This window comes from Montipora foliosa, chromosome 1, assembly GCF_036669935.1.
Source record: "Montipora foliosa isolate CH-2021 chromosome 1, ASM3666993v2, whole genome shotgun sequence".
In the NCBI taxonomy this organism is placed as follows: Eukaryota; Metazoa; Cnidaria; class Anthozoa; order Scleractinia; family Acroporidae; genus Montipora; species Montipora foliosa.
Window position 1 is genome coordinate 64,817,340 of NC_090869.1, and position 10,000 is coordinate 64,827,339.

The 10,000-nt window shown below is 40.7% G+C and overlaps 1 protein-coding gene across 2 annotated transcripts in view; it reads right to left on the reverse strand.

Moving 5' to 3' along the window:
• Positions 1-8,050, reverse strand: part of LOC138004840 (voltage-dependent calcium channel type A subunit alpha-1-like) — a 114,884-nt gene extending 106,834 nt beyond the window's left edge. The window contains exon 1 of one of the 2 annotated variants that reach the window (XM_068851179.1): positions 7,955-8,050. The gene's annotated coding sequence lies outside the window, so the exon portion shown is untranslated. Of the gene's footprint in view, positions 1-4,275; positions 4,386-7,954 lie in introns of those variants that run through there. The other variant, XM_068851178.1, reaches the window with a different exon arrangement.
• Positions 8,051-10,000: the final 1,950 nt, after the last annotated feature.

Here is a 10,000-nt window from a genome sequence, read left to right on the forward strand (position 1 = left end):
GAAATGATATATGAAATGGATCATATATGAACTGTGGCTATGAAATCAAGCTCCCAACGTCAGTGACTTCATAGCTCAGTTGGTTAGAGCGTCGCACGGTATCGCGAGGTCACGGTCTCAAACCCCGTTGAAGTCCTGAATTTTTCAGGCTTCTATACGCCATTGCAAAAGTTGCGTTCATAACTGCGAGGATCATAGCTTACACTTAATAATTACAGTTCGTGCGTCAGTGATAATTCTAATCATTCATATCTTGTCGAAAAAATCCGAAATATCCAGGAAATATATCATAGCCAAAAGTATTCAAGATAATCCGATATATGATGTTGCAGGTTTGCAGAGAACGGAACGAAATATTCCAAACTAAATCATTTCAAAACGAAATGTACAGAAACATTGCCCGTTTTTATTGACGCATAATTCGTCCAGACGAATTTATGCGTCTCACTTGTTGTTCGTCTAGTGTAAAGACTGGACGAATTATGCAAGACCTATAATTACCTGAGACGACCTTCCAATGCCCAAACATTCTTTCGGCGTCTGTTGAAATTCATCTAGTATGAAGACGGGCACAGGACGCATTATCCGTTTGGACGAAGTATCCATCGGAAGTACATCTTCAAAGACGCACTAACCGGCTGGATCGTTCGCCCAGACGCATAATGTGTCGTGTGCTCGTCTTTATGTTAGACGAAGTTAACAGACGCAGAAGAAATGTTTGCCCAAATTCGTCCAGACAAATTTATGCATCTTTGGTATAAAACTATCATTGTTAATAGGACTGTTTTCACTGCGGAAGAAAGAGCACATCGAGATCCTGGATGTTGGCTCTTCTAGCGGGCATCATATTTTCCTGTATTCAGTTTGCAAACATGTACTTGGTTTTAGTTCTGAAGACGGATCTTCCTAATAGTAAGGTCTTCCCAGCGGTGATCCTAGAGCGAGAAATTCCCTCTCCCATTCGGAAGACAATAGCACCAAGGACTAGGAGGTGTACTTTTCCACTGATATGGAAAATGGAATATTGCATGGCCGCTTTGGAGAAACGAAATTTTCTCTTCTCGTGTTGAAAAATATTCACTCGTTCGCTGCGTTCACATCGTCAAATATTTTCAACACTCGAAGAGAAAATTTCGTATCTCCGCGCGGCCGTGTAATAGCCTCTCTCAACCTTTCAAGGATGACAAGCATGATATTTCGAGATCATGATTGTCAAATTCTTGTGCGCTGTCCTTCTAGCCTATAGATAATGTTGGGGGCTGTTTCCTTTTCTCAGTTTCATTTTGCAGTTATCCAACAACTCATTGTGACGCGTTTGTTTTGTTATGTCAGATTAATTGAATCGGAACCTTCTCGGAGTACCCGGTCGGAGTACCTGGACCTACTGATAGCGGTCAACTGTTGATGTTTTGTCGACCAACCCACCGACGGCCGAGTCGGACCTACGTGGTGTCAATAAATAAAAGCGGTCAACCCCTATCTCGAGCGTTTGTGTAACTCACCGACATGAGCTAGTCTCGAACTGGTCAGCTAAGTTTTCACGCTCTTCAACACGTACCTTAAAAAAAAAGACGAAAAAGGCCAATAGATCGAAGCGAAAATTAAGATGGAAAAGGAATCCGTTCAGCTCAAGTTCAAGGGAACCGTATAAGCAGTGGTCAGCTCACCTTGGCAACAGTTTGATCAAATCAAACAGAAACCCGCGATCACTTCAACAACGAAGCCGTCGGTATTCTCGTCGCAAAAGGAAAAGGAAATAACAAAGATTGCAGATCGCTTGATATTGAGTACGAATTGGCTTCAAGATCAGAAGACGAGAAGAGACTTTAATATAAGGTCGAGGATGCCTTTAGCCGAAAAAGGAAGGCCAAACCGATATTATACCAAGGATGATATTAAGAGATTTAGGAGTAATACTCAGGGTTCAAACACCTGGCTACCTGCATTACTACCCACCGGACTAGTGATTTCTAGAATTTACTAGCCCGAAGAAAAACTTGGTAGCCCGGATCAATTTCCCTCGAGGTCTACTTCAACCCCAAACACGCAAACCTTACTCTAAACTTATTGGCATTTTTTCTTCCATTGTGATAACAATGTGTTATTAAGGAAAAAGCTAACAAAATGTTCGTTTCACATTCACTTGTGCATGCGGCGAAGGCTAACCGTAGAATGCCAGTGCACAAGTCATGGGAAGTATCATTCTCTTTCTCTGAGTGCTCTCATGATCTTACTGCTTTCCTGTCTACTCGTACTTTCAGTTCGGCCGCTTTCCCCTTTTTACATGGTGGCGCCTCGTAATTTGTCAAAATCGCTGCATCTTCACAATCGCTTCAAGTGCGAAGCGATGGTGCGAGGCGATGTGCAAGGCATCACAACATTGGTAGGGAGAAGACTGAGGAAGACATTAACCATTAAGCTCAGAGTCTGGGAACTAGTGATGTTTACAAACGACACGCAAGATAAAAAAGACGCCAGAAGATGATAGATTTATGTTTTCTTTGTAAAATTATTGGTATTATCGTTACATTTTAAACTTTCTTGTTTTTTTAATCAACTGTGAACTTCAAACTAAAACTAATTATATCTAGTTTATTTCCATTTTACTACTAGCCAGCGGGCTATTAAACGGGGTTTTTTACTAGCCCGACAAAATTTTTACTAGCCTCGGGCTACCGGGCTAGCGGAGATGTCGAACCCTGAATACTGCGATACTAATCAACTTTCTTGTGGTAAGGTCTCTCGTTTGTTTATGCTTTGTGCTTTCTCTGGATGATTTTTGCACGAATATCATCCAATATAATAATCTTGTGTTGCCAGCTTTCAGGGAATTAAAGTGGTAAAGTGTTTCATGTTCGTTTGAACGCCGAATAAGGCGGCCGGGCGCTCATCGGATGTCGGCATTTTTTTTGCTTGCATGTTCTCCGAAAAAAGGAATTACATTCCCTACATTACATATAAGTTTTGTTAGCGAAGTGCACTACGGAGTTGCTGCTAGTATTCTGAGCCCTGTTTAAATGAACTTTTTCAAACATTTTCAAATGCATGGTGTGAATGGGGTATAAGCCATAAGCAAACGAATTGCGTTAAATGCCCGGATCTATTTTGAAAGGCATAATTCTCTACGCATCTTAACGATTTTCCAGTCAAGCGCATATGGAGATTTCGTGCCTAGAAACGTCTTGCGGTCTCTCATCACAATTTTAAATTCGTGTTTTCTTTTTTATTGATAGGAGCGAGCTTTCGCTGTTCTAAAATTTTCTGATCACTTTTCAACTTCTGGGCAGACATCATAATCATATCAAAAATGGATGTTTTTATAATGGAGACGCACTATCCCTTCATACGAATTATCCGTCTCTCATGTTATTCGTCTGGTGTAAAGACGGGAGGAACTACGCAAGACGCATTATCCGTCTGGACGAACTTGCATTGGCAAACATTTGTCGTTCGTCTGGTTATGCGTCTCTAATATAAAGGCGGGCACAAGACTCATTTTCCGTCTGGACGAATAATCTTCGTTGTGCGTCGTTCTAGAACGTGAACGCAGACGTATTTCCGGCGGTCGTTTCTCATAAACGACCGCCGGAAATACGTCCGCGTTCGCAGGCTAGTTTCGTTCAAGACGCACAACGAAAGATAGTACGTTTAGACGGATAATGCCTCCTGTGTCCGTCTTTGCCCTAGAGACGCATAACCAGACGAACAACAAATGCTAGCCCAAGTTCGTCCAGACGGATAATGCGTCTCTACTATCAAAACGACCAATCTCAATATTTCTTGTAAGTAGAACTTGAAATTAATACCAATTGAGAAAGTCACCAAGCCACAAGGCTAGTTTACCTGCCTTTTTCTCACGCCGAGAATATCGTACACGCCACGACTTCTACATATAACGTCCACAACGAATTTCACATCAAAAGGTGTTCTGAAAACAGGCGAGTTAATTATAATATATCTATATATCTATATATACATATATATATATATATTGATTATGGTGGGTGCATACTGTTTTAATTGTTGTAACAACAACGTGGGACTTTGAAAACTCGAACACGCACAAATTCTGCGTCAGCGACTTGGTTTTTTTTGGTGTCTAATAATAACAATGACAATAAAATCGTGACACGTCACAAGCTTTCAACATGGCGGCACGTGGGAAATTATCGAATATGAAACTGATTTATTTTCGGCCGATATAGACGTGTTTTTTAAAAAAAGTTTCAATAAACTTGATTGTTAACATTATTTCCTGTAGATTTAAGTTATTACCTGATTGTTGGGAGGGAAGTTAACTTCCTGCAGCTCAAAGCAAAGAGTACTTACGGTCGCAGAACCTCGAGTTAACTTGTGTTTTAGTTCAGTTTCTTGGTACAATCTCATAAGCATGCTGAGTGGCTCGGGTTCTCGTGCCTTCGAAACTTCTCCAAACTTCCTGGTGTCACTTATGACAGAGCAAAGCACGATCAAGGCTTTTTCATTTGTTCGATAAATAGATGGTGGGTTATAATTAAAAGTGTCACGGAGTTCCAGCAATTAATTCGGCAGCTGAATTATGACAAGCTGCCTCGGCCGCAATAAGCCCTAGAAAATTACTGTAGTTATCATCAATCCGCGTATATCTAGCCAACGTTTCTTACTGTGACATATTCAATACTTTTGGTTGACCTGATAAGAGTTATTTCCGGTTATCGTCATACTAATTTATTTCAGCGACGGTCGCAAATTAGTCATTTTGCATGCGCTCGAGACAGGAAAATTGCGATAACCTGTCTTGAAAATTGATCTACTTGCCCAGAGACACAGCTCCTATATATGCAAATTGGAAGAGTTTGGAAAAATATATGAAAGTCTCTCGCACTATGGTTGCCTTTGTCTAAGCTTTGTGTTACTATGGCCATGTCGACACTGTAACATAAGCATAAACAAGACAACGTTCACACTTGTAAAATAATACAGAGTTTTAGCATCACTCTTTTACGCGCAGCTGCAAACAGAAGACGGCAGGTTGCTGTTTGACAAAAAGAAAAAGAAAAAACAAAAATTCTTTTATTGTAACTTTGAGAAATTGATTGATATTTGTAGATTTCAGGCATAAAATGAGCCAAATGAAACAAGTTTCTTTGATTTATCCCAGCCTGATATTTGCCGTTTGCCATAGACGCGAGGCAAAACCTCTCTTACTGGTGTGTTTAATACATAGTCACGTTGTTGTAACTTTTGATGATAGTGACATCACTTATCATTGATTAGGGCGCTTGCCTTGAGATCCGGAGATCCCGGGTTCAAGCCGTTCCTGGTAGTCCGTGGTTCAACTTCCCAGCTGCACTTGTAAATAGCCAACTGGTTTGCCTCCGGCCAGTTGGGATTCTTAACAGTTAATGTGGTTCTGTTCCGTCGTTTCTTGGTGTTTCATTGGCCCTGAAAAGCCCCTATAGGGAGAGGTCAATTAAGTATGGTTTTTTTTTGATAAACCATGGCAACAGTGTATTGAAGTTAGCGGGATTTATTTTAGTTTCCAGTGTTGAGGGAATGGAAGTATGGCAGTTTATTCTCTTTCCTACCACTTTTATAGAACATTCTGTGTTTAAACCTTCCACTGCTACAACTAGTAGATTGAGTCATGGTGAAATTCAAGCTTATCATACGAACACTTTCACAGAACCGGGTAAAACGCTATTTAAATTTAAACCATTGTCCGCAGGAAGAAGCGAGATTGTAAGTGAAAATCTCTCCTAGTACTTATCAATAAATGTCTGTAGCTGAATAAGGTCGAGGGCGCGTCCATCGCGAGGAGTGATGGTAGAACATGGCTTGAACCTAGGAGTTTCATACCTCGGGGGAACTTGATCGTCCGGGTGACAGGAGCTTTGAGAACTGAGGACTGTTGGCAGTGACTGACGTTTCAACCACCTGAGCGGAACTCATTTTCAGAGTCAAGTGATGGATGGAAACTCAAACTGAATGTAGTAATGCTCATGCTTTGGTCTTTGTTGTGATTGGTAGTTCGAAAAATAACGTGATTGGTTTGGAGGATTGTGAGTGGCGCTTGGTGCATTACCATCCCGGTTGGTACATGAAGATCGCAGTAGGTTTGTTAGCTGAGAGGAAAAAGTTGTGAGTAGTTAAGGTTTTCTGTTAAGTAATCGTTTGTAAGGCGCTGGTAGGGGTTGGCAGCGGTTTAATGTAGTTAAACGGCTTAATATAGCATTACTACATTCGTTTGAATTGCCCGCTATCAGTTGACTCTTAAGGTGTCTTCCGCTCAGGTTTTTGAAATGTCAGTCACTGCCAACAGCTCTTCTCCCGGAAGATCAAATTCCTGACCAAAGAGGTAGATGTGATAAAGCTGCGGCTTGAAGCACATGGCAAGCTTAGAATCAGTTTCGATTAAAATGCATGAATCGCAGCTCATTTGAAAATAAAGTGTGTATTTGTTGTAATCATTCTACGAGTTTGACTGACGACGATTTAATCACATTTCTGCTAATGATTGTAGAACTCGACGAAAGGAAGCGTGACTACGCCAAACGACGAAGTATTAAGCTCAAAGTTCACATGTCAGAAATGTCCGCAAGAAAGCGAATGATGTAACTTAAAATCTATCTAGATTCACAAAACTTTCAAATATCCTTCAGAGGTCTAAATTGTCTGAAGAAAGAAGCAAAAACATAACTTGAAATATGGCAACGAATCACGGTCTGTAGAATAACGTTGAGGACGCATCTATAGGGGCATTAGGGAGCTTAAGATCTACGATGAAGAGGTCGACGAAAACACCTCAAAAACGTGATATCATTGGTTAAAAGAGCACAAATAATCGTGCTGCATGGGGTTTAGCAAGTATCTTAGCGGTTCTCTGCATAACGACGACGTGAAATCGCCAAAAGGGAGCTTACGAAACGAGGACGACGATGGCTACGAGGACTTCATTTAAAAATACGAGTTCACGTTATTCATATCACCACGAAACTATTTCATGTCGTTTCGTATTAAACATGTGTAGTGAACTGTCGAGGATTTAAACTGGTTTGAGTGGGTTGGAAGCATAGAGAGAGAACTGAAAGTTCATCGTCATGTGCTAACGTCCTCCACAGAACCTTGAATTTGGTCATTTCACGTCGTCATTTAAGAGATCGATGATGGAAAAGAAATGTACCAAAATGTAAAACGCACGTGCAGAGCGTGCAGAGCCATTGTTTTTGCTCACTAAACCTATTGTTTTGTAGCGTCGTCGTTGCCGTCGGCGTCGTCGTTTCTTAAGCTCCCTAAATTTTAGGTTTTGACGACAACGTAAGCATGCAACCGGAGAATCTTTCATTCTCTATTTTAACTCTGAAACCGCTCGTACCAATTTATTTTTAGGACACTTCGCCCACATTGTAGGAAGTAAACGAGATGGAACAATCGCGAAAACCTTATAAATAGAGCAAAGTTCTATTTTGAGGTGACGCTTTCGTCGACTTCCGCTGTCTTAGATCTTAAGGTCAAGGATGACATCGACGGCTGCAAGAACGTTGTTTAAAAAAAATCCCTTTATTGCAATAATTTTGCGATTACTCCAATTCGCTCGGCAGGGAAAGTGTGTATCAACTTTCCAGAAATAAAATAGTTGATAACATTGTTGGACATTTAGAGAGAGAATTGAAAATTTATCGTCAGGTGCTCACAGGGTCAATTCAAGTCGTTGTCAGAGCGAGAACGGCATAGAAATGTACACTGACAAGTGTACAACGTACGTGCAGAGCTTTTGTTTTTGCTCGTGAGACCTATTGGTTGATACTACTCTAGTGTCAACTCTCTGGTGTTTTGAATCCCTAGGGGAACATTGAACAATAGAACTTGATTTAGCACCAGTGTTTAACTCTCTAATGCGACCGCAACTATTGATTCAGCGCGTTCTCGTGACCGGCGTCGTCATCTTGCTTAACCTCCCTGGCTTATCACTCACCTTCATCATGGAAAGCAAACAGGATTATGACGTCCTCGTTATCACATTTAGGTTGTTCATGGGCATGTGAAAGTCATGCACGACGTAAAATGAAACTGATAAATAAATGACACCACAGACACCACTCACCTTTATCTCGGAAGTCATCTAAGGTTATTCTAGGTTATTTATTTTGGTTGTTGCGGCGCAGTGCATTCTGGTTAAATGAAGTGCATTCTAGTTAAATGCAATGCATTTTGGTTTAACGCAATGTATTCGAAAATTCGTCGTAGCTTAAATACTTTTCCTTAAATCTTTTCTTCAATTCACATTATGTTGCCGCTCGCTGCAATGCGCAAGCTCAGTGATCTCCCGAATAAGAGATTGGATTTTGTGCGGATTCAACAAACAGCTGGCTTCATGCTAATTCCATGGTGTCACCCGGTTTACAGAATAGCTATCGTAACATAAGTTTGACATAAAATAGGAAAATGAAAAATTTAGTTCCTTTTTGCATGGCCACCATGGCTTACGCTCTCCCTTTAGCTGTTTATATTTGCTCTCATGCATTTGCAACCGCTTGAGTGCCTCAGTCAACCAGTAAATGTAAATGTGAATGCTTTTTTTAGAATGGCGGTTATTAAGGACGTTCGCGCTAATTGTTTGTGCGCAACGTTACTGCGCAGGTAACGCGACTGTAAAATGTCATGCATTACTTCGAGCATTAGTGAAGTTGAGGTTTTAAAACCTTTGCAAAAACCGTGGACGATAAGTCTTGCACAGCGTTGGATCAGAGAAGACCGCGATCAGTCAAAATTGATTTAAAATATTTATGAAAGTCAAGTAGACTACTGCACGACTGATATTTGCGAGGTTTTATCAGTCGTACACTAGCCGAGTCTACTTGACTTTCGTACATATTTTTCAAGCATCAGTTAAAATGACATGGCGACAAAAACGCCGAGGAAAAAATTCCAGGCCAGCAAAAGAATGGCACATTTATTTCCGAATCATCATGAAACTTCAAGTGAAGCGAGCGGGAGGATGGAAAAGCTCTGGAAAAGGTAGCCGATCGAGTAGACTAGTACTAGTGGCTGAAAGTTTGGAAAACTCGAGGACGAACCGTTGCGTAAATTTAATGGGGCTGTTTCTTTTTAATGTTTTATTACCCTACGAACTTAAGTTCAAAGTGAATGCATGTTTTTAAAGTTCTTTTCCTTTACTTTCGTGAAAATTGAGCAGTATTTTCGTCTTCGTCCGCTTGAATAGTGCGGACCTTCGTGCAAACAATCAGCGATTAAATTTCGCAAAAAAACACGCTCCAGAGGATGAGCATGACGGCAATGGAGTGATATTATACAAAACACCAACCAAAGGAAAATGACCCCTGCTTAAAACTTCGTTGCTATGCTCGAGAAAGGTTTTTTTTTCGGTAAAAACCTTTCATCTCTTCAACGATCGATCGTCTCTTAGGTTCCAGTCCTTCACCGACAGGTCACGCAAAAGCGTGACAAACGAAATTTTCCAAGCCTTTGCAAAATCACATCGATTTTACTCGTTCAGATCATCGGTGACCCCTATTTTTTTAATCATTAATCACTTACTTTACTTACTATCTACAAAATGTGATGAAATGAAAAAATTCTCACCGTAAGAAGTTATCTTCTTTTAACATTTTCTTTCCTCGTGCCATCGAATTCCGGTAGTGGTTGCAACGGATAGAGCTTACGAAAACGCTCGTCGAGGATGAACTCTACTGTTTACCACATCCCTAGCGGCATACAATTATCTAAAAATCTCACTCCTAAAAACCTATGCACGGAAACTTTCACTCCAACAGTTTATTTTTATGATTTTCGATGGATGAGCAGGTGAGCCTACATCTCGCGATTATGACCGATTTCTCGAAATTAAGGCATTTTTCCACTGCCATTTTCTCCGAAACAAAGTCGGTGACCCCCATTTTTTTTTTCATTTTTGGAGTAAGTACTTTATGGCCTAACTCTAGGCGAGAAATGAAGAAAATCCCACCGTAGGAAGATTTTGGCGCGAACGTCCTTAAGACTC